Source organism: Anabrus simplex, chromosome 13 (assembly GCF_040414725.1).
Source record: "Anabrus simplex isolate iqAnaSimp1 chromosome 13, ASM4041472v1, whole genome shotgun sequence".
Classification (NCBI taxonomy): Eukaryota; Metazoa; Arthropoda; class Insecta; order Orthoptera; family Tettigoniidae; genus Anabrus; species Anabrus simplex.
Genome location: NC_090277.1, coordinates 56762767 through 56784538, shown reverse-complemented (window position 1 = coordinate 56784538; position 21772 = coordinate 56762767).

Genomic DNA, 21772 nt, shown 5'->3' with positions numbered 1-21772 from the left:
ATTTATCCATTTACGTATATACACTTCCATTGATATTTGAATTTAGCACGAATTTTCAGGTCACGCCACTTGCGACTGGTCTCCCATTTTAACAAGGCTAAATCCGGAAGTGTCGCGTATTGTCTCTACTGTCTCCTCACGAGCACAAGGACTTCTACACACAAACCTTTTCTTGGCCAACCAAACATGACACAAAATAAGAAGACTAGGAAAGGGTACATTTATATAAAAAATACTGGTGATAATGATAGTATTTTTCTTGTTTAATTTGTTCTAAAAAGTAAGAAGCAACGGCGATATCAAAGTATTAATTCTTGTTTGCTGAACTTAAATCTTACCTAGACATATTTTCAGAAATATTGTGACTGAAGAAAAGTATGTTCCTAAGTACTAAAATGTAAGTTGCGTATTAAAAAATCCACAGCCTGTTTCCAGTCATTCGACCGGGTTAGGAATAGAATCAATGAAGTCTCCATCTAGCGGCGAGGTTAGGAATTGTGCCGGCTGCCGAAGCCTGTCGCACTCCTCTGGGGCAAGGATTAAAGATATGAAATGGTAATGGAGAGTGTTGATGGAATAAAACATGACAGAGAAAACCGGAGTACCCGGAGAAAAACTTGTCCCGCCCCCTCTCTGTCCAGCACAAATCTCACATGGAGTGACCCAGCTGTGCCGTCTGAGCCACGCAGGCTCGCATTAAGTTACATATTACTTAGAATATTTACCATATGGAGTTCCATATAATAATATAAATTCATTTAATTCCATTTAATTCTAACTTGATTTCTCAAGTTAGATGTGCTTTTTTTTAAAGGGTGAACGTCAGTAAAATTTATAATTAAATAAAAATTGGATGTTTACTTGAAGGTGTTTGATATAACATCACTTTGTAACTTACCGATCGGATAAGAATTCGAAAATTCATGCATTGTACTTAGTTTAGTGCTCACAAGTTTGATTTTTTGGTATTTTTGGTATTTTTCAAAAGTTTAGTCAATATGACATACGCTCATGTTAAAAAATTCGATTCAACTGTATTTTCAACTTCAATAATGAGCAAAAATCCGTGTGTAGCAGATCTTGAAATGATAGTAAAATGAATTGAATTGTACAAAGTGGAGAAGAGTCCGTGGCTCAGGCGGCAGTGCGTCGGCCTCACACCGCTGGGTTCCGTGGCTCAAATCCCGAACACTCCATGTGAGATTGTGCTGGACAAAGCGATATCGGGACAGGTTTTTCTCTGGGTACTCCGGTTTTCCCTGTCATCTTTCATTCCAGCAACACCCTCCACCTCCGGGCTGAGTGGCTCAGACGGTTGAGGCGCTGGCCTTCTGACCCCAACTTGGCAGGTTCGATTCTGGCTCAGTCCAGTGGTATTTGAGGGTGCTCAAATACGTCAGCCTCGTGTCGGTAGATTTACTGGCACGTAAAAGAACTCCTGCGGGACAAAATTCCGGCAACTCGGCGTCTCCGAAAACCGTAAAAGCGTAGTTAGTGGGACGTAAAGCAAATGACATTATTATTATTACACCCTTCACTATCATTTCATTGCATCTGTCAGTCACTAAACATTGACCCAGAGGAGTGCGACAGGCCTCGGCAGCCGGCACAATTCCTATTCTCGCCACAAGATGGAGGCTTCAATCAACCATCCCTGACCCGGTCACTGACTGGAAAACAAGTTGTAGGATTTTTTAGTTTTTTTTGTGTACAAAGTGGCCCAAAAGATTGTGTGCGGTGAAAAACTGTGAAGGAAGGATCTGCAGACTTGATTTGATGTGGTTCCTCGAAATATTCTCCATTATCTACCCAATGACCTGGTGTAATGGCATGTAAAACTCGGAAATTGGCACACGCTCATCGGGTGGAGGCAATACATTGCGTGCCAAGTGTCCATTTAAACGATATTAATATCGTGTATAAAGCTTAAACTGGGGCAGTGAAGCTCCAAACAACATCATACATCATTTTCAAGAGAACACTGCGCACTAATTTAAAAATAAATGGCGTGAGATATCCTAAATAAACTATATGATTCGCTCAGCTGTTTCATACCAGATGAAGCGCACGAACATACTTAATTATATTCCTGATTCTCGTTGTGACAAATATTATACTGCGGCATTCTTTAAGAGAGAAAATGGTGGATCTGTGCAGGTTTCTTGTTCAGTACCTACTGTTCGGAGCTCACGTGTTTGCTAGCGCGGGGTGAAGTGGAGAGTGGGCGGAATGCTTTTCACTCCACAGAGATACTCTGCCGTTACCACAGCAACCACCTTACTATAGTTCCGTTTATACGAGTTTCGAATTGACAGTTAACCACAAGTCAGACATTGGTGCCAAATTGTTATGAGTACAAACAGCTGATTCACGACACACACCACGAACGGAAGTGTATATACTCGAATATAACCTCCTCAGTCCGCATGTAGCATATGCTCTACATGTGGTTTTGTCTACTTACAATAAAACAAAATAATTTAAGGAAAAAAGTAATAATGGTAGGAAAGTCAACTCTGAGTCCTGATGTAGCTTATATGCTACACGAATAAAACAACATAGTAAAACACACTAATTTTCTATGGTGAATTTTTTAAAATTATTTGAGCAAAATATAACACATCGAATGCATTAACAGGCTCGGGACTGAAGAGGATAAGTCCAGAATCAATTATTATTTGTAGCAACATGCATAACTCACATAAGATTAATAATAACACAATAACATACCCTGCTGTTTGTAGAAAGTGAAAGTGAAACACCTAGACCGAGAGCTGTGATCACAATGCAATTTATTCCACATATTAGGGACATGACAAGACACAAATGATTACAATGACAGAACTGTACATGTACGGTGACCGTGGAAATTCAGTACAGCGTAGCGCCACCACGCGCTGCAATCAGAGCCGCTAGACGTCGTGGCATGGAATCAAAGATCGCCTGAATAAGCTACTGGGGAATACTCTGCCACGCGGTTTGTAGGTGCGTCCATAAACCATCAACAGTGGCTGCAGGAGGACCTGAACGAACAAAGTGCCGACTGACCATATACCAGACATGATCAATGGGTGACATATCCGGCGAAGGGGCAGGCCAGGGAAGCAGTGGTATCCGTCTTTCTTCGAAGAAGGCTTGCACATTCCTCGCCGCATGCGGCCGGGCATTGTCCTGCTGGAATATGGCGTCCGGAACGGCCTGCAGGAGGGGCAGTGCCTCGGGCTGTAAAGCCTCCCTGGTGTAGCGGTGGCTGTTCAGATTGCCCTCAAGACGTAGGAGGCGAGATCGCATGTTATAGGCAATTGCGCCCCAAACCATCGCACTTGGCGTTTGTTCGCTATGCTGCTCAACAATACAGTCTGCCCGATGACTTTCATCACAACGGCGTCTAACGAGTATGCGGCCATCACTGTAGGACAAGTTGAAGCGGGACTCATCCGAAAACACTACATTTTGCCACTCGGCACGCCAGTGTCGGTGTTCACGTGCCCATTGCAGTCAACGGCGATGGTGGTTGCTGGTCAATGGAAACTGACGCAATGTCATGCATGGAACCAGTCCGGCCCTCAGAAGACGGCGTGGAACCGTCGATGCAGACATCCCCACACCCGTTGCAGTGCTCCAACGATGAGCCAACACCGTTGACAAAGCTGTTCTGTCCGTTACGACCAAGCGGACAAGATGGCGGTCATCTCACGCTGTGGTCACATTGTATCGTCCAGTACCCTGTCGGCGCTGTGTACGGCCCTCTTCTCTCCACTGGTTCCACACACGCCTCATTGTTGAAACAGCGTACCCTGTACGAGCCGCAATGTCATGGAATGACAGACCCATCTCCCGGAGCCCTATCATTCTGCCCCGTTCGAACGCACTCACATGCTGATATTCCTTCCTGTGATGTCGGCGAGGCATAGTGGCACTTAGGTACACGTTTCCACTTCGTATGAGCGTTGCGTAACACTGCCCTGGCCGGTCACCCACAGAAGGGCACTGCTGGGCCCACGTGCACGCCATCTCTCTGCAATTTAAATCACTTATTATGGCCTGCAGGAGGGGCAGTGCCTCGGGCTGTAAAGCCTCCCTGGTGTAGCGGTGGCTGTTCAGATTGCCCTCAAGACGTAGGAGGCGAGATCGCATTATGGTTCCACTGTTCTACACGTCCTCTGATTTTGGCGTGTTTCACTTTCTACAAACAGCAGTGTATTTAGGATAAGGCTATACGATAAAAAAGAGATCAATGCTCGAACAGATGAAATGCGAGAAAATGAAATGAACGTTTTAGTTGCCATCTAGAATCGATTCAATTTCTCGTAAGGAAGGAAAACTCCTACAGAGGGAATACATTGCTCATTTCTGAGTCACTATCGGCATTGTCATCGTCTAGCTTGATCGTAACGAGTTCATAACGTCTTCAACATAACGTCTGTGATACTTTCCTTCTCCCAAGCTTCACTTCTCTCGGATGATGTCTCACAACCTTGCTCCAGTTTCCCGCACTTACACGGCCTACGGCAGGGATGGCGAACCTTTTCTAACTAGTGTGCGATTTTAGGTCTGGATTATTATTCTCAACTGTCTAACTGTGCCACTTGTTATTTTCGTTTGTAATGGATACCACCCCCGCCCCCGCCCCCATTCACCACCGCCACCACCGACTTCCATTCCTAATTCCAAATTATGTTTCATAATATGTTATTACATATATATTGTAAAATACCAAATACATTTGATTGCATGTTTCATGGTCGTATTTTGCGAATACCGCAAAAATACTTAGTAGTTTTGTAATTTATGTTCATTGTAGAAAATAGCTGCTTGCAGGCGTATGACGACCCAAACAAAGTAAGTAGCGCAGTAGCAAGTTTATTCATGGCCGAAAATTTTTGTGGGACGCTGTTCCACTGTGCAAGTATTAAGTTCCCCGGCTTCTGGAAAGAGTATTCACCATCAACAGCACACTCGATTTTCACTAATGTTTCATCAAGTTGTTACGAAATTTTTCACCCATACATGCTTGCTTAAAATTCAGTTAACTCCATTTCTAAACTGTCAATATCTAACTACGCCAAAAAAGACTCATTTGTGCAATATGAGGTTTTGAAGTAAAGTGCGATAGTTTCTCCAAATCTCGAAATTGGGATAATATCTTGGCAATTATTTGTCTTACAAAATTCACAACAATAAACAGTTATGTATAATATAACTATTTATAATAGTTTATTTAAATCCGCCTTGATCAATACACTCATTAAATGAAAGAAACATTAATTAAACCATACATGTTTCGGGAAATCTCAACCATTCCCTTCATCAGTGGTTAGATCAAAGAATCACACAATATGACACAATCTCTTGTTTTACAATTTGAAGGAGTATTGTGCCCCAATACATCATATCAAAGAGTAAAGAGAACTTATGAAATATTATAAAAATGATCAATACATACAATTTTGGTTGAACTGAATGAGAACACTATACAAATTTAGGATCTTCAAGTTTTTCTTCTTTTCTTTTTCTTTTTGTTCCTTAAATGATGATTATATGCTAGCCTAAACAGTGGGTTATCTTCTGTACTTTTCTCATTTAAACTTGATTCAGAATTACATTTTTGTGTTAGGTAAATTTCTAAATTTTCCAAAACATTCATCAGTTTTCCCTTTTTGGTCGAATGTAATAATTTCATAACATTGGAAATGTCTCTTCGATATGATGTATTGGGACACAATACTCCTTCAAATTGTAAAACAAAAGATTGTGTCATATTGTGTTATTCTTTGATCTAACCACTGATGAAGGGAATGGTTGAGATTTCCCGAAACATGTATGGTTTAATTAATAATGTTTCTTTCATTTAATGAGTGTATTGATCAAGGCGGATTTAAATAAACTATTATAAATAGTTATATTATACATTCAGACCAGTCAATACGGACCAAACACAATATTAACCTATCATGGTTAAGTTTATAAACAATAAACTCACTAAGAGTAATTACGCGATGCTGACAACCACACACAAGCCAAACTTCACTAATTCACTGATATGGGCGAGCGAATTGCTCGTCGGCCGCATCTGACTTTTATTTCACTTGACTTCCGCACCTATCAGTGATGTAGTATTGTCATAATGCACGTTCGAATTGGAACTAGAATTTAGATTATCGATACTTATTTCTTAAACCTGAAACACTATGTACGATGCACGAGATATGTATAATCTATAGAACAAAACGTACATAAAAAATTGAATATGTGCACGAGGTGTGCTACCGAAATAATGTTCGCGTGTCATCTAATGACACGCGTGGCATAGGTTCGCCATCCCTGGCCTACGGCTACCCAAAGAAGTCTTTCAACTTCCGAAACTGTGAAGAGTCGGTTATCCGCAGCTACATATTCCTTCACTTGGGCTCGGATCAGTTCTGTGGCGTTAAAATTGCAATGGTATGGTGGATGGCGAACAACTTTAAGGCCACGCCTCCTGCCTGTTTCATCCACTATGTAAACTGGATCTAGGTACTAGGGATTGTTTTGTTTCACAAGATGCATGAACCCACTCCCCCTCTCCTCCTCCACCTTTCCTCATGTCATCGCGAACCGAAATATTGTGCTCCTTCAACCTCGCAATCAACTCATTACTGCTGGTGCTTTGTCAAGAATGACCAAGTGAACTGACAAAGACCGCGAAATGAGCTCAGCACGATACAACACACGTGGTTATAATAAACAACACTGGTAACGCGCTCTATCGGAGCGATCAGCTGCCTATGGGTGGCTGTTTATTAATTCACTTGGCCTCCGCCAAAAGGCAGCGCTCAGATGTTAAGTAGAAACTCATAATGACAGAACTATACTAGGTGGCGGAAAAAACCTGCCCGCACTTCAGACATCGTCTGAGTGGCTGTCTTGTTGTCAATCAGTTCGTATATACGCTCTGATTACGTCGTTATCATCAGTCGTCCCCCTCCTTGGTGTAGTGGTTAGTGTGATTACCTGCTACTCCCGGGCGCCCGGGTTCGATTCCCGGTTCTGCCACGAAATTTGAAACGTGTTACGAGGACTGGAACGGGGTCCAATCAGCGTCGGGAGGTCAACTGAGTTAAGGGGGTTTCAATTCTTACCTCAGCCATCCTCGAAGTGGTTTTCCGTGGTTTCCCACTTCCTTCCATGTAAATGCAGAGATGGTACCTAACTTAAGGCCACAGCCGCTTCCTTCCCTTTCAATCTTCTCCTACCCTACAAGGCCCCTGCTCAGCACAGCAGGTGAGGCTGCCTCGGCGAGGTACTGGTCCTCCGTCCCAGTTTTATCCCTGACCAGGGTAAACAGATTAAATAAAATAATAAAAATTGAAATGGCGTATGGCTTTTAGTGCCGGAAGTGCCGTTGGACAAGTTCGGCTCGCCAGATGCAGGTCTTTTGATTTGACCCCCCTAGGCGTCCCGGGCGTCGTGATGACGATGAAATGATGATTAAGACCACACATACACCCAGCCCCAGTGCCAGCGGAATTAACCAATTATGGTTAAAATTCCCGACCCTGCCGGGAATCGAATCCGGGACCCCTGTGCTCAAAGGCCAGCACGCAAACCATTTAGCCATGGAGCCGGACAATAAAATAATAAATAAATCATCACTCAATCTTGTGCGGGGGGTGGGGGGAGGCGGAGTTTCCACAGAGCTTTCTTGAGGGTGCATAGATTTTTATGACTCAGTGGATCCTTTTTCTGTCTTTATTCCAATTCGCAAGAAATGGAAAAAAAAATTCGTAGCGACGCTAGGCAAATAAATATAGAATATTATTAAGCAGTGTGACCAGGAAACTAGCTAAGTCACCCTGTTTGATTTTTATGTTATTATTATTATTATTATTATTATTATTACAGATAGTGGGTCGCCAAAAGTCACGGGAAACGGTGTCCCATTAGAAAATGCGCCATGTATGACCCCCTGAGTGTTGCGGCTAGCTGCGGCGTAGTTGAGCTGTCTGTCGCAGACACCAGTGTCGTAACGATGGCAACACATCGCGAGTTAACTGACTTTGAACGTGGAATGATCATCGGTGCACGGCGCATGGATCATAGCATTGCGGAGATTACACGCGAATTCGCGTTTCCGAGGCCAACAGTGTCGAGGGTGGATCTTCAATATCGCAGAGAGAATGTCACCAACCGCATAAACCGTAGCACGGGAAGACCACAGGTGTTTAACGAACGGACTGCACGACGCCTTCGCAAAACCACATTGAGAGCTCGACGGGCTACTGTGAGTCAGATCACCGCCCAGTTGAATGTTGGGAGTCAGGAACCCATTTCTACTAGGACTGTAAGGAGGCAACTGCATTGCATAGGCTTCACCAGCCGACGACCAACTCGTGTCCCTTTTCTGACACCTCGACACGGAGTTCAACGACGTGCATGGGCCCGCGAACATCAGCAATGGACCATGGAATAGTGGCGGCGTGTGGTATGGTCCGATGACTCCCGGTTCCAATTATATCGAACTGATGGGCGCGTGAGAGTGTGGTGTATGCCCCATGAAGCTATGGATCCCGCGTGTCAACAATGTTGTGTCCAGTTGTGTTTCAGTTCTGGTCTGTGCGCGTTCTCATGGTCGCAATTAGGCGCCACTCTCCGGCTGCAGGGAGCGCTGTCTGGTGCACGTTATGTGGACATTCTTTCAGACCATCTGCATCCCTTTCTGGCCCTAGAGAACCCTGATGGAGGTGCCATGCTTCAACAGGGCAATGCGTCACGTCACTGCTCTGTGGTGGCATGCAGGTGGTTGAAGTTACGACTACGGATTGGCCCTCCGGATCTCCGGATCTTAATCCAATCGAGCATTTATGGGATGCCGTCGATGCTAGTGTACGCTCCATGAACCCCGCACCAACTACACAAGACCAATTGTGGGTAGCACAGCAAGATGCGTGGGTCCAGATCCCTTCACGTTGTAGAGTCATAGCCCCGCCGTATTGCTGTCGTTTTGAGGACTCGCGGAGGAGAAACTCGTTATCAACATCACTGCCCATGACTTTTGGCCACTCAGTATACATACCTCTTCATTATAGATCGTTAAGCTTTTCAGCGTTCAGTTTACAAGCCACAATTCTCTATTTGTAACTAGTTCTGTAGCCTTATCTTTAGATCGTTAGCAACTTAGTCTAACCATCGTCGCATTGGTTTCCCTCTACTCCTTTTGCCCTCGATCACAGAGCCCATTATCCTCCTCCATTCGCCTCAAATGACCCCAACACCGAAGCTGGTTTATGTGTACAGCTTCATCCATCGGCCCTGAAGTCGGCTTGCTTATCAGGTCTCCAGTGTTGCACAGCTGCACACAGTTCTTCCCATTCTCGCTGCTCGTCTCAGTGGCTATATAGTTAAAAGTTACGAGTTGACAACGCTGTGTCTCGTGTTGGGGAAATTCTGACACTCCGCGGACAAGAAAGTTAACATATTCAGCCAGCTAGGCTTCAAAAGAGTACCGGTCGTTACCGAGGAAATTGCAAGAACTATACAATAAATGAATGCTCCCTTCACATGATGATCATCTCTGTTTGGAAGAGAAGATAGTTGTATTCATTAATTCACTCATTCGTACTAGCTTCTCGCCCAGGCAGCCAGAGTTCCAGTTCTGTCCAATGTACGCGGGGTACTCTAAAATGAAAAGTTGTTGAATTTCTACATACATAAAACTCGAAGCCTCGATTCAATGATCACAATATAAACAGTTCTATCAAACTATATGCTAGCATACTTTGTAACAAAAGCATCATCTCGACTTCAACGAAAAATTAAAACCCCCCGGGCCATTAGCCATTTACTGCTCTGCGTCGACTCCAGCGTGTTGCTCTCAAGCCAATCAGCGTAATTAACGCCGCAGGTACTTAGCTAATGGATGCGGTCAGTTAATTCCCCGGCCTGATTGACGGAATCACTTGCACACCACTTGATAACAGGCATCGGGGTAACGGCTTTTGTCCACACCATCACTGATCTTAATGTTCTTTACACCTATACTATTATTTAAAAAAATAAGGTGTTTGTTTGTTCCGGATAGGCTCGAAAACTACTGGAGGGATTGAGGTGAAATTTGGTAAGGATTTAGCTTGAAATCCTGAGTCGAGCAAGAGGTACTTTTTATTTTGATATGTTTCACTGTTACGAACTAGTCGGGGATTTTACAGAGGCATGTTCCAAATTTTGCCCTACATTAAATAAATTAACAGGTAAACGGTTGGTCCTATCAAAAAATAAAGTGCCCTCTATTACACTGAAATTAAAATTTCTACGAGAAATGTCATAGGCACTTTCTTCGTAACTCTAATGTTTTCGAGAAAATTTAGCTTTTTTGTGTTTTTAGCTGCGGACACCTTCACTAATGAATAGGCTACTCATTTCACGCGTGAAGCCATGCTCGTCATCATTCGCCATCATTCGTGTAAACTCGTTGTTCGTTTATTGACAGCCCAGCTGAAGAAGGAACGCTACATTCTACGGGAAGCGTTCAGAGGCTACAGTTGTATTGTTGAGAGAGATATTTGAGAACTACTGTGGGCTGTTGTTTATTTATTCAACCATTTTCATTACCATCGTCATTGGGATATATTTATATTCCGTGTTTATGTCTTTTAAATGATGTCGTTGGTTTAGAGGTAAAGGTCACAGGTGAACTTATTTATTTATTTATTTATTTATTTATTTATTTATTTATTTATTTATTTATTTATTTATTTCCCTCACGCCGAGGAAAACCCAGATAAGTAAATTTTTTCGTTTATTAAATTTTTGCAGTAAGTGTTCTCTATCCGTTGACACCACCAAAATAAGTCATTTCGTCATAATATTGAAGAAATAGACACATTTTCAATCAATCAATCAATCAATCAATCAATCAATCAATCAATCAATCAATCAATCAATCAATCAATCAATCAATCAATCAATCAATCAATCAATCAATCAATACTGATCTACATTTAGGGCAGTCGCCCAGGTGGCAGATTCCCTATCTGTTGTTTTCGAAGTCTTTTCTTAAATGATTGCAAAGAAACTGGAAATTTATTGAACATCTCCCTCGGTAAGTTATTCCAATCCCTAACTCCCCTTCCTATAAACGAATATTTGCCTCAATTTGTCCCCTTGAATTCCAGCTTTATCTTCTTATTGTGATCTTTCCTACTTTCAAAGACATCACTGAAACTTGTTCGTCTACTAATGTCATTCCGCGCCATCTCTCCACTGACAGCTCAGAACATACCACTAAGTCGAGCAGCTCGTCTTCTTTCTCCCAAGTCTTCCCAGCCCAAATTTTGCAGTATTTTTGTCGGAAATCACCCAGAACAAATCGATCTGTTTTTCTTTGGATTTTTTCCAGTTCTTGAATCAAGTAATCCTGGTGAGGATCCCATACACCGGAACCATACTCTAGTTGGTGTCCTCTCCTTTACATCCTTACTACAACCCCTAAATACCCTCATAACCATGTGCAGAGATCTGTACCCTTTATTTACAACCCCATTTATGTGATTACCCCAACGTACTTTCACCCAATCAACGCAATAATTCAGATTACTCAAGAATACAAAACAGTCCCCGGTAAGAACCATTAAGTTGAGTTAATATTCCGAATATTGTTAATTAAAGTGGCTTCAACCAAATAAGTCAGTTTTTCTTATATGTAATATACTTCTTTTTGGTCATTGTGGACGGGGACATTATCTTGCAAATGAATTGCTGGCAGTGAATTTTAACAGCTGCTTCTGTTAAAGAAAACTATTAAATCGTACTAGCTAACAATACACAAATGTGACTTAGACGGTTTAGTTTTAACTGGTTCACATAAGAAAATAATGCCTGGTCATTAGGACAAGTCAGTTTCACTTACGATCTAAAGCAGATACTTCATTCATTTTTGAAATAAAGAAAATCAAACCAAAACCATTATTATAGAATCTGTTTTATAGAACGTAGAATGGTTTGACAACATTTGGTGAATTGGTTGTTTCGTATTGTTTAAAAACAAAAAAACTGCTTCCCGCGAGAACTTTAATATTTTGACTTATCTTCCTATTCCCTGGGATGTGTGATTTATTTATTTATTTATTTATTTATTTATTTATTTATTTATTTATTTATTTATTTATTTATTTATTTATTTATTTATTTATAAATTTATTTATTGATAAATTGGCGAAGTTCGGGCTCTTGTCCCTCTCTTTCACTTAACTATATACAATTTTTATATTTTTACAGCATTAATTTAAAATACCATGGTAATCAGTACAGTTTATGAAATAAGACGAGTAAATTAGAAAAGGAATGGCAATAGTACAATTAATTAAGATTACTATTGATGAAAAAATACAGGATAAATAGGGGTAGACAATAACAGAAAAATATCAAATTAATAACTAAAAATTGTATCTACTAAGTAGATGATGATAATGATTGTTCCTTAAAGGTGCCTAACAGCTAGGTCATCGGCCCTAATGGTTCGAGGTGAAACGAAATGATACGCTAATTAAAACTTCTAAATGTAGCCACTGACTAAAATATAAAACGAATGATGGTGAAAAAATGACCATGAATCCAAAACAATCAGTGGATGCAGTTCGCAATGCCTTCTTTTCTGAGATGATGCTCGTTATAAAAATGGGTCTAAATTCCAGGTCACCGGTCTCTCATAGTGGTATTAATCACTGGAAAAGCAGAGCCATTGTGTTCCTCCTATAGTGGTACTAATCACAGGTAACGAAGAATCATGGTGCTCTTCCCATAGTGGTATTAATCACTGGTAAAGTAGAGCCATGGTGTTCCTCCTTTAGTGGTATTAATCACTGGTAAAGTAGAGCCATGGTGTTCCACCCATAGTGGTATTAATCACTGGTAAAGTAGAGCCATGGTGTTCCTCCTATAGTGGTATTAATCACTGGTAAAGTAGAGCCATGGTGCTCCTCCCATAGTGGTATTAATCACTGGTAAAGTAGGTCCATGGTGTTCCTCCCATAGTGGTATTAATCACTGGTAAAGTAGAGCCATGGTGTTCCTCCTATAGTGGTATTAATCACTGGTAAAGTAGAGCCATGGTGCTCATCCCATAGTGGTATTAATCACTGGTAAAGCGGAACCACGGTGCTGGTCCCATAGTGGTATTAATCACAGGTAAAGTAGAGCCATGGTGTTCCTCCTATAGTGGTACTAATCACAGGCAACACAGACTCATAGTGTTCCTCACATAGTGGTATTAATCACTGGTAAAGCGGAACCACGGTGCTCCTCCCATAGTGGTATTAATCACTGGTAAAGTAGGTCCATGGTGTTCCTCCCATAGTGGTATTAATCACAGGTAAAGTAGAGCCATGGTGTTCCTCCTATAGTGGTACTAATCACAGGCAACACAGACCCATAGTGTTCCTCACATACTGTAGTGGTACTAATCACGGACTAAAGCCAAACCCGTAGTGTTCCTCACATAGTGGTACTAATCAGAGGCAACGTAGACCTGTGGTGTTCTTCACATTATGGTACTATTCATAGGTAACGCAGATCCATTCTGAACACAGGGGAACCGACACATTCCAGCGCAGCGTACGACACCTTTTCTCGCATGGACAACAGTCCGCGCAGCCAAGTGCCCCCACCCCCACCTCCCCCCGCCTCTGTTGGACACACACGATAGTACTAATCACAGACAACGCCCAGACTCCTGGTATTCCTGACATAATGGTACTACTCCTGGGTAACTGACATCCATGGTGTTCCTTACATGGTGGTATTAATCACAAGTAGTCTAATGGTTCTAATTTCATCATCCCTTGGTCTCCCCTTGAACAATGCACATGTATGTAGATAAATACCCTTCATTGTCACTGTGTATCAACACAACTTGCATATTCTCATAATTGGCTCTTGTTATATCCCACAGATACTGCACCTTTATAAAATTGCGTTCACTGACTCTTGGTTTAAAGATACATTCACTCGAGCAACGACAGGCAGGGGATACCGTAGGTATTTTCTTCATCTGCGTCCCCCACCCACAGGGGGTAAAAGGCAAAATAAAATGAACTGAAAATTACTATGTTACAATCTGAGTTCACTAAAAACCATCTTACTAATGTTGTGTTGTGTTGTGTTGTGTTACTTATTTCTAGGAACAGGACATTGTCTTGAATGAGGAGAGTAAATGGGGCAGCCTAAGATACTTAAAATTTAATACGTAATATTTTTGGTTATATGTGGTTTCAGAGCAAAATATTCTTTTTCTGTCTCATGAAGAGGCCATCAAGGTCATAGGGAGGCTCCATCTCATTGTTTATTTCAGAAGAAATCAGCAATTGCATTTCTCGTCTGGTTCGATTATGGCCAGGAAGAGTCAAATTATCTCAGAACCATGAAAATGTCACTTAGTGAGGCTTTCGGTTCAGAGGGTTTCGGGTTCGATTCCCCGCCGGGTCGGGGATTTTAATCGCCGCTGATTAATTCTTATGGCCTGGGGACTGGGTGTTTGTGTTTGTCCTAACATTTTCCTCTTCATATTCAGACAACACACTACACTACCAACCACCACAGAAACATGCAATAGTGATTACATCCCTCCATATAGGGTTGGCGTCAAGAAGGGCATCCGTCCATAAAACAGGGCCAAATCCACATGTGCGACACAATTCGCACCCGCAACCCAACAGGTGTGGGAAAAGTGGTAGGATAATAATAATAATAATAATAAGAAGCAAGTTTTACCTCTAAATAAATAAATAAATAAATAAATAAATAAATAAATAAATAAATAAATAAATAAATAAATAAATAAACCAACGATGTGTAAATACATACGAATCATATTTTTAATTCGTATTTCATGTTGCGTGATTAAGCACTACAATCCTTGCTCATAAATCCGCTACTTTACTTAGTACCGTAACATAATGAAATATTTATTTTCAATTCGGTGCGGTAAGCTTATAAGCTTTGGTTTGAATTTGTTCTCTTATATAAAATCTGCAGCTTAGTTGGATTCTACATCTTTAATCCTTTATCCCCCAAACTCGTCTCATGTGACGGTGAAATACAAAATGATTTTAGTATAGCATGTCCTAAATCCGTCACGCATGACAGTAGAATACAAAATGATTTTAGAATGGCATCTCCAGATTTAATGTTTTGGCCTCTAACGAAATAGTAAGAGACATAACGTATGAGTATTTGTATATTGTTTAACAAGAAAGATTTATCTTAGTCATGCTTACCTGCTGAACACAATCTGAACCATCATCCTATGTGGACCCTCCATGTGAACAACAAACGATAACTCGAACAACAAACAGAAGCAATGGAACTCCATTCCAAGATTTCACACAATTATTATCATACATTAACTCTATACGATTAATAATAATAATAATGAAAAGCATTGAGAAACAAGAGAGGAAAATTCTCAGAAAAATCCTAGGACCAAAGTTCGAAAATGGAATTTGGATGAAAAAGAAACCACACGAAATTTTTCAATTCGCAGAAAAAATCACAGATACCATCAGAAAGAGACGACTAAAATTCTATGGACACCTACACAGAATGAATAACAACAGGCTGACAAAGAAAATTCTAAATCTAGCTCTAACCCTGAAAATCCGCAACAATTGGTTAGCAGAAATTCATGAAGATCTACAAGAAATGGGTATTGAGGACGAAACCATTCAAGATAGAATAAAAATTAGAAGCTTAGTAAACAAACATAAATTTTCAGAGAAACCAACAAGAAAAAATACAGGCTGGACAGAAACACGCAGAAAGGAACATGGTGAAAAAATGAAGAGATATTGGGAAGAAAAGAAGAAGAAACATTGTTCAAAATAAGTTCAAACGCGCTCCACAGTTGGGCACAACGAATCAAATAATAATAATAATAATAATAATAATAATAATAATAATAATAATAATAATAATAATAATAATAATAATAATAAACACGTACGCTATTCCAACTCTTGTTTATTCGTTCGGAATTTCTGAAATGGTCTGCTACAGAAATAAAGAGCATACATAGAAAAACGAGAACTTTACTCACAACCTATAGATTTCATCATTCAAATTCAAGCAAGAAAAGTGTCACTCTCCCACGAAAATCGGGAGGCCGAAGAGTACTGGATCTTCAAGTCATGCTCCTGAATCAGATGAAGAACCTATGAAGATACTTCCATAAAACGCAATGAAACAGCCCTCTCCACTGTACTGTACCCATATAATGCCTCTGAACCTCATACAAATCACCAGCATACAAATCAGAAAATATCCCTGCAGGAGAAAGGAAGGACCGGGGGAGAGAAGACCCTCCACGGACAATACTACAGCAATCTAAACCAACCGAACATAGACAATAATGCGTCGTGCATGTAGTTACAAAGTGGGCGCTTATTTGGGGAGACAGAGGGATTTGCAGTTGCTATACAAGACCAAGTAATAGCTACAGACAATCACAAAAAGTACATAATCAAAGACACCAGCATACTCTCCGACAAATGCAGACGATGCTCCGTTCATCTCGAGACCATCGGCCATATCACTGCGGGCTGCCCAGTACTTGCCCCTGTAGGATACACGAGACGACACAATCATGTCTCGGGAATTATACACCAGGCACTTGCTCAGGAAAACCAATTAGCTTAGGAGCATATCCCTTATTACAAGTACCATCCAACACCACTCCTGGAGAACGAGTCGAATAAGCTTCATTGGGACACTGCTGTAGCGACAGACAAAACAGTCAACCATAACAGACCAGACATCATACTGGTAAACAAGAAAACCGGGACAACTTTCATTATTGACATCGCAATCCCCAATGATACCAACATTGACAGGAAGTACCATGAAAAACTCTGCAGTACAAAGAACTTGCAGAAGAGATCAAGACGATTTGGAAGATGAAACTGGCACGGATAGTCCCTGTGATTTTGTCGGTCAACGGCCTCATTCCACACACGCTTCACAAGAGTCTGCAAGAACTGGGTCTTCCACCGAACATCTACAAATGTATGCAACATTTTGTCCTCCTGTCAACACGCAACACTGTGCGATCGGTCCTCCCGCAAGAATGAAGATCCCGTGATGTAGAGTTTTGTATATACCTGTACATGAATGTTTGTATTATAATGTGTAAATACTTTAATTATTGTAAGGCACTTGATGCATCCCGTGCCCCGAACAACAGCTCTTGCACTAGTATATCCAGTTGCAGAATATTGCAGACCTGTATGGATCAACAGTGCACACACAGAAAAATTTGATGTCCAGCTGCATGGTACCATGAGTACAGTGTCTGGCACACTCAAATCCATACCACTTAAATGGCTGCCAGTATTAACTAACATCCATCCTCCTCACATTCGAAGGCTAACTGCTCTGAAGAAAGAATTGTTAAAATGTACTGCAAATACATTCTTCCCGATTCATCAGGACTGCAGCCCTCAGAAGCATGGAAGATTAAAATCTCGACATCCATCATGGCAACTAGGAAAGAGGCTGGTTGAATCACAGTACAACATGAATAATGCCTGGAGGGAAGAGTGGGCTGCCTCAAACCCTGACCAGCTAGGGTTAATATCTGATCCTTGTGGGAAACTTGCTGGGTTCAACTTGTCAAGAAGAACCTGGGCGTCGTTGAGCAGAGTGCGGACCGATCTTGGAAGATGCAACTTCTAGTTCTACAAGTGGGGAAATATTTCCAGCCCTCATTGCGACTGCAGTGACGCGGCTCATACAGTCCAGCATGTTGTAATGATGTGCCCACTTCGGAGCTTCTAGGGAGGATACCACGAACTTCATGCGGCAAGTGAAGAGGCAGTGAATTGGCTAAATTCTCTGAACAATAAATTATAAGTTAATTACCATCCATTGATCCTTTGTCCGATTGTTGTTCTATCTGCTTTAAGTGTATATAGTTTTAAGTGTATATTATATTATATTATGAATGAAAACCTACAGCCTGTTTTCCAGTCATTGACCGGGTCAGGGATGTAATGAATGAAGCAGATATAGGCTATTAGTATGATGGGGTCGCCACTCCCAAAGTGATTTATTAATGACTGTTAGATGCTATGAAATGGAAATAGAGAGTGTTGCTGGAATGAAAGATGACAGGGAAAACCGGAGTACCCAGAGAAAAACCTGTCCCGTCTCCGCTTTGTCCAGCACAAATCTCACATGGAGTGACCGGGATTTGAACCTCGGTATCCAGCGGTGAGAGGCCGACGCGCTGCCGTCTGAGCCACGGAGGCTCTTATATTATATTATATTATATTATATTATATTATATTATATTACTCTCACCCGGAGGCCCCGGGTTCGATTCCCGGCCAGGTCAGGGATTTTTACCTGGGCCTGAGGGCTGGTTCGAGGTCCACTCAGCCTACGTGATTAGAATTGAGGAGCTATCTGACGGTGAGATAGCGGCCCCGGTCTAAAAAGCCAAGAATAACGGCCGAGAGGATTCGTCGTGCTGATCACACGACACCTCGTAATCTGCAGGCCTTCGGGCTGAGCAGCGGTCGCTTGGTAGGCCAAGGCCTTTCAAGGGCTGTAGTGCCATGGGGTTTGGTTTGGTTTTATATTATATTATAGTTTCTCTGTAGCCTCTATACGGCGTATGAAATTAATAACCCATATTTCCTGTGGAGAAGTGTGTGTATAATAATAATAATAATAATAATATTGTTTTGTCACCAGTCCATTGACTGGTTTGATGCAGCGCCCATCCCACCCTAACGTCTGCTAACGTTTTCATTTCTACGTGACTGCTGCATCCTTCATCTATTCTAATCTGTTTATCATATTCATACATTGGTGTTCCCTTGCTGATTTTACCACCTACACTAACCAACTGCACAAGTTCTGGGTGTCTTTTAGATGTGTCCTGTCCTATCTCTTCTTCTCGTCAAATTTAGCCAAATGGTTCTCCTCTCTTCATTCGCGAATCGACCTATTCATTGATTGATTGATTGATTGATTGATTGATTGATTGATTGATTGATTGATTGATTGAACATCATTTCCATGTCAGCAATGCTGGGCGTTGATATGGACTAAGCAACAAGTCTAAATTCATGAATTACCGGGCGAGTTGGCTGTGAGCTTGCACCCGGGAGATAGTGGGTTCGAATCGCACTGTCGGCAGTCCTGAAGATGGCTCTACTTTACCAGTGATTAGTACCACTATGGGAGGAACACCATGGCTCTGCTTTACCAGTGATTAATACCACTATGGGAGGAACACCATAGCTCTGTTTTACCAGTGATTAATACCACTATAGGAGGAGCACCATGGCTCTACTTTACCAGTGATTAATACCACTATGGGAGGAACACCATAGCTCTGTTTTACCAGTGATTAATACCACTATAGGAGGAGCACCATGGCTCTACTTTACCAGTGATTAATACCACTATGGGAGGAACACCATGGCTCTGTTTTACCAGTGATTAATACCACTATGGGAGGAACACCATGGCTCTGTTTTACCAGTGATTAATACCACTATGGGAGGAACACCATGGCTCTGCTTTACCAGTGATTAATACCACTATGGGAGGAACACTATGGCTCTGTTTTACCAGTGATTAATACCACTATGGGAGGAACACCATAGCTCTGTTTTACCAGTGATTAATACCACTATGGGAGGAACACCATGGCTCTACTTTACCAGTGATTAATACCACTATGGGAGGAACACCATGGCTCTACTTTACCAGTGATTAATACCACTATGGGAGGAACACCATGGCTCTGTTTTACCAGTGATTAATACCACTATGGGAGGAACACCATGGCTCTGCTTTACCAGTGATTAATACCACTATGGGAGGAACACCATGGCTCTGTTTTACCAGTGATTAATACCACTATGGGAGGAACACCATGGCTCTGTTTTACCAGTGATTAATACCACTATGGGAGGAACACCATGGCTCTGCTTTACCAGTGATTAATACCAATATGGGAGGAGCACCATTGCTCTACTTTACCAGTGATTAGTACCACAGCATTCTTCTGTAACACCACATTTCAAAACCTTCTATTCTCTTTCTTTCTGAGCTGGTTATCGTCCTTGTTTCACTTCCATACAAAGCCACGGTCTAGAAGAAAGTCTTCTAAAATCTTTCTAATTCCTATGTCGATGTTCGAAGCGAGTAAATTTCTTTTCCTAAGAAAGACCTTCCTTGCTTGTGCTAGTCTGCATTCAATGTTCTCCTTACTTCTGCCATCGTTAGTAATTCTGCTCTCCAAATAACAGTGTTCATGCACTTCCTATAGGACTTCGTTTCCAAATCTAATTTTTCCTGCATCACCTAACTATCGACTGCACTCCATTGCTTTTGTTTTTTATCTTGTACTCTTTCCCCAAGATTCTGGCCATACCATTCCGCAGTTTCTCCCGATCTTCTGCAGACTCACATAAAAAAACAATATCACCGGCAAATCTCTGGGTTTTGATTTCCTCTCCTTGGATTGCGATTCCCTTCCCAAATTCCTCTTTGATTTGCTTTACCTCCTGTTCTATATAAACACAGACTCCCTATCATGTGAAATACAAATGGTGATGGAGATCTCCGAAGTTAAGCAACATTGGGCGTGGTCAGGAGTTGGATGGGTTGCCACGTGCTGTTGGTGGGGGTAAGGGAATGGAGGAGCGGAAAGGAACTGGCCACGCTACCGCACGTAAACTCCGGCTCAGGAACACCTCTGCGGAGGTTCGGACCACAGTCTAATATACACAGTCGCGAAGCTCGGCTTATTTTTTTCATCCATGCGACTGCAGCGCTCCACGTGGCCAGCAAGCTGCCGGTCTTCTGGGATGTGTAAGTTGTATACGTTTTGCGAGGTAAGCGTGAGGTAATTATAGATGATCGGTTTTCTATTAAATTGACATGGTATGCACGAAAGGAGGTGTGTGTGGCTCAATAAATTGCTCAGTTACAAGAGGACACCAGAGCTATCATTCTTTAGGCTTTCTAAAGATCCTGTATATTAAAGCCTTAATTACTGTTTACATCTTCGGATAAGAGAAAAATATTGTGAAGATTCAGAAATTTAACTTCAGATAAGTAGGCATTTCGTTCATCACTGATTCAGGAATGTAACTAATAGTGAAATCCATCCAATTATATGAACTTAAATAACGTTTCAACACAACCGTAACCTCTAACACGTAGCGGTGTTTTGATTTTCAATGTGTAGAAAATTGCTGTAGTGGTTAGTGTGATTAGCTACCACCACCCGGAGGCCCGGGTTTGATTCCCGGCTCTACCACGAAATTTGAAAAAGTGGTTCGAGGGCTGGAACGGTCCACTCATCCTCGGGAGGTTAACTGAGTAGAAGGGAGTTCGATTCCCACCTCAGCCACCTTCGAAGTCGTTTTCCGTGGTTTCCCACTTGTCCAGGCAAATGCCGGGATGGTACGTAAGTTAAGGCCACGGTCGCTTCCTTCCATCTCGCTTGTCTAGCCCTTCCAATCTTTCCATCCCCCACAAAGCCCCTCTTCAGCATAGCTGGTGAGGCCGCCTGGGCAAGCTACTGGCCCTCCTCCCCAGTTGTATCCCCCAAACCAAAGTCTCACGCTCCAGGCCACTGCCCTAGAGGCGGTACAGGTGGGATCCCTCACTCAGTTCGAAGGAAAAACCAACCCTGTAGGGTAAATGGATTAAAAAAAGAAGAAAGACAAGAAAATTGCTTGTAAATAGTAGGGGGGATGATTTATTGAAGAAAAATGTG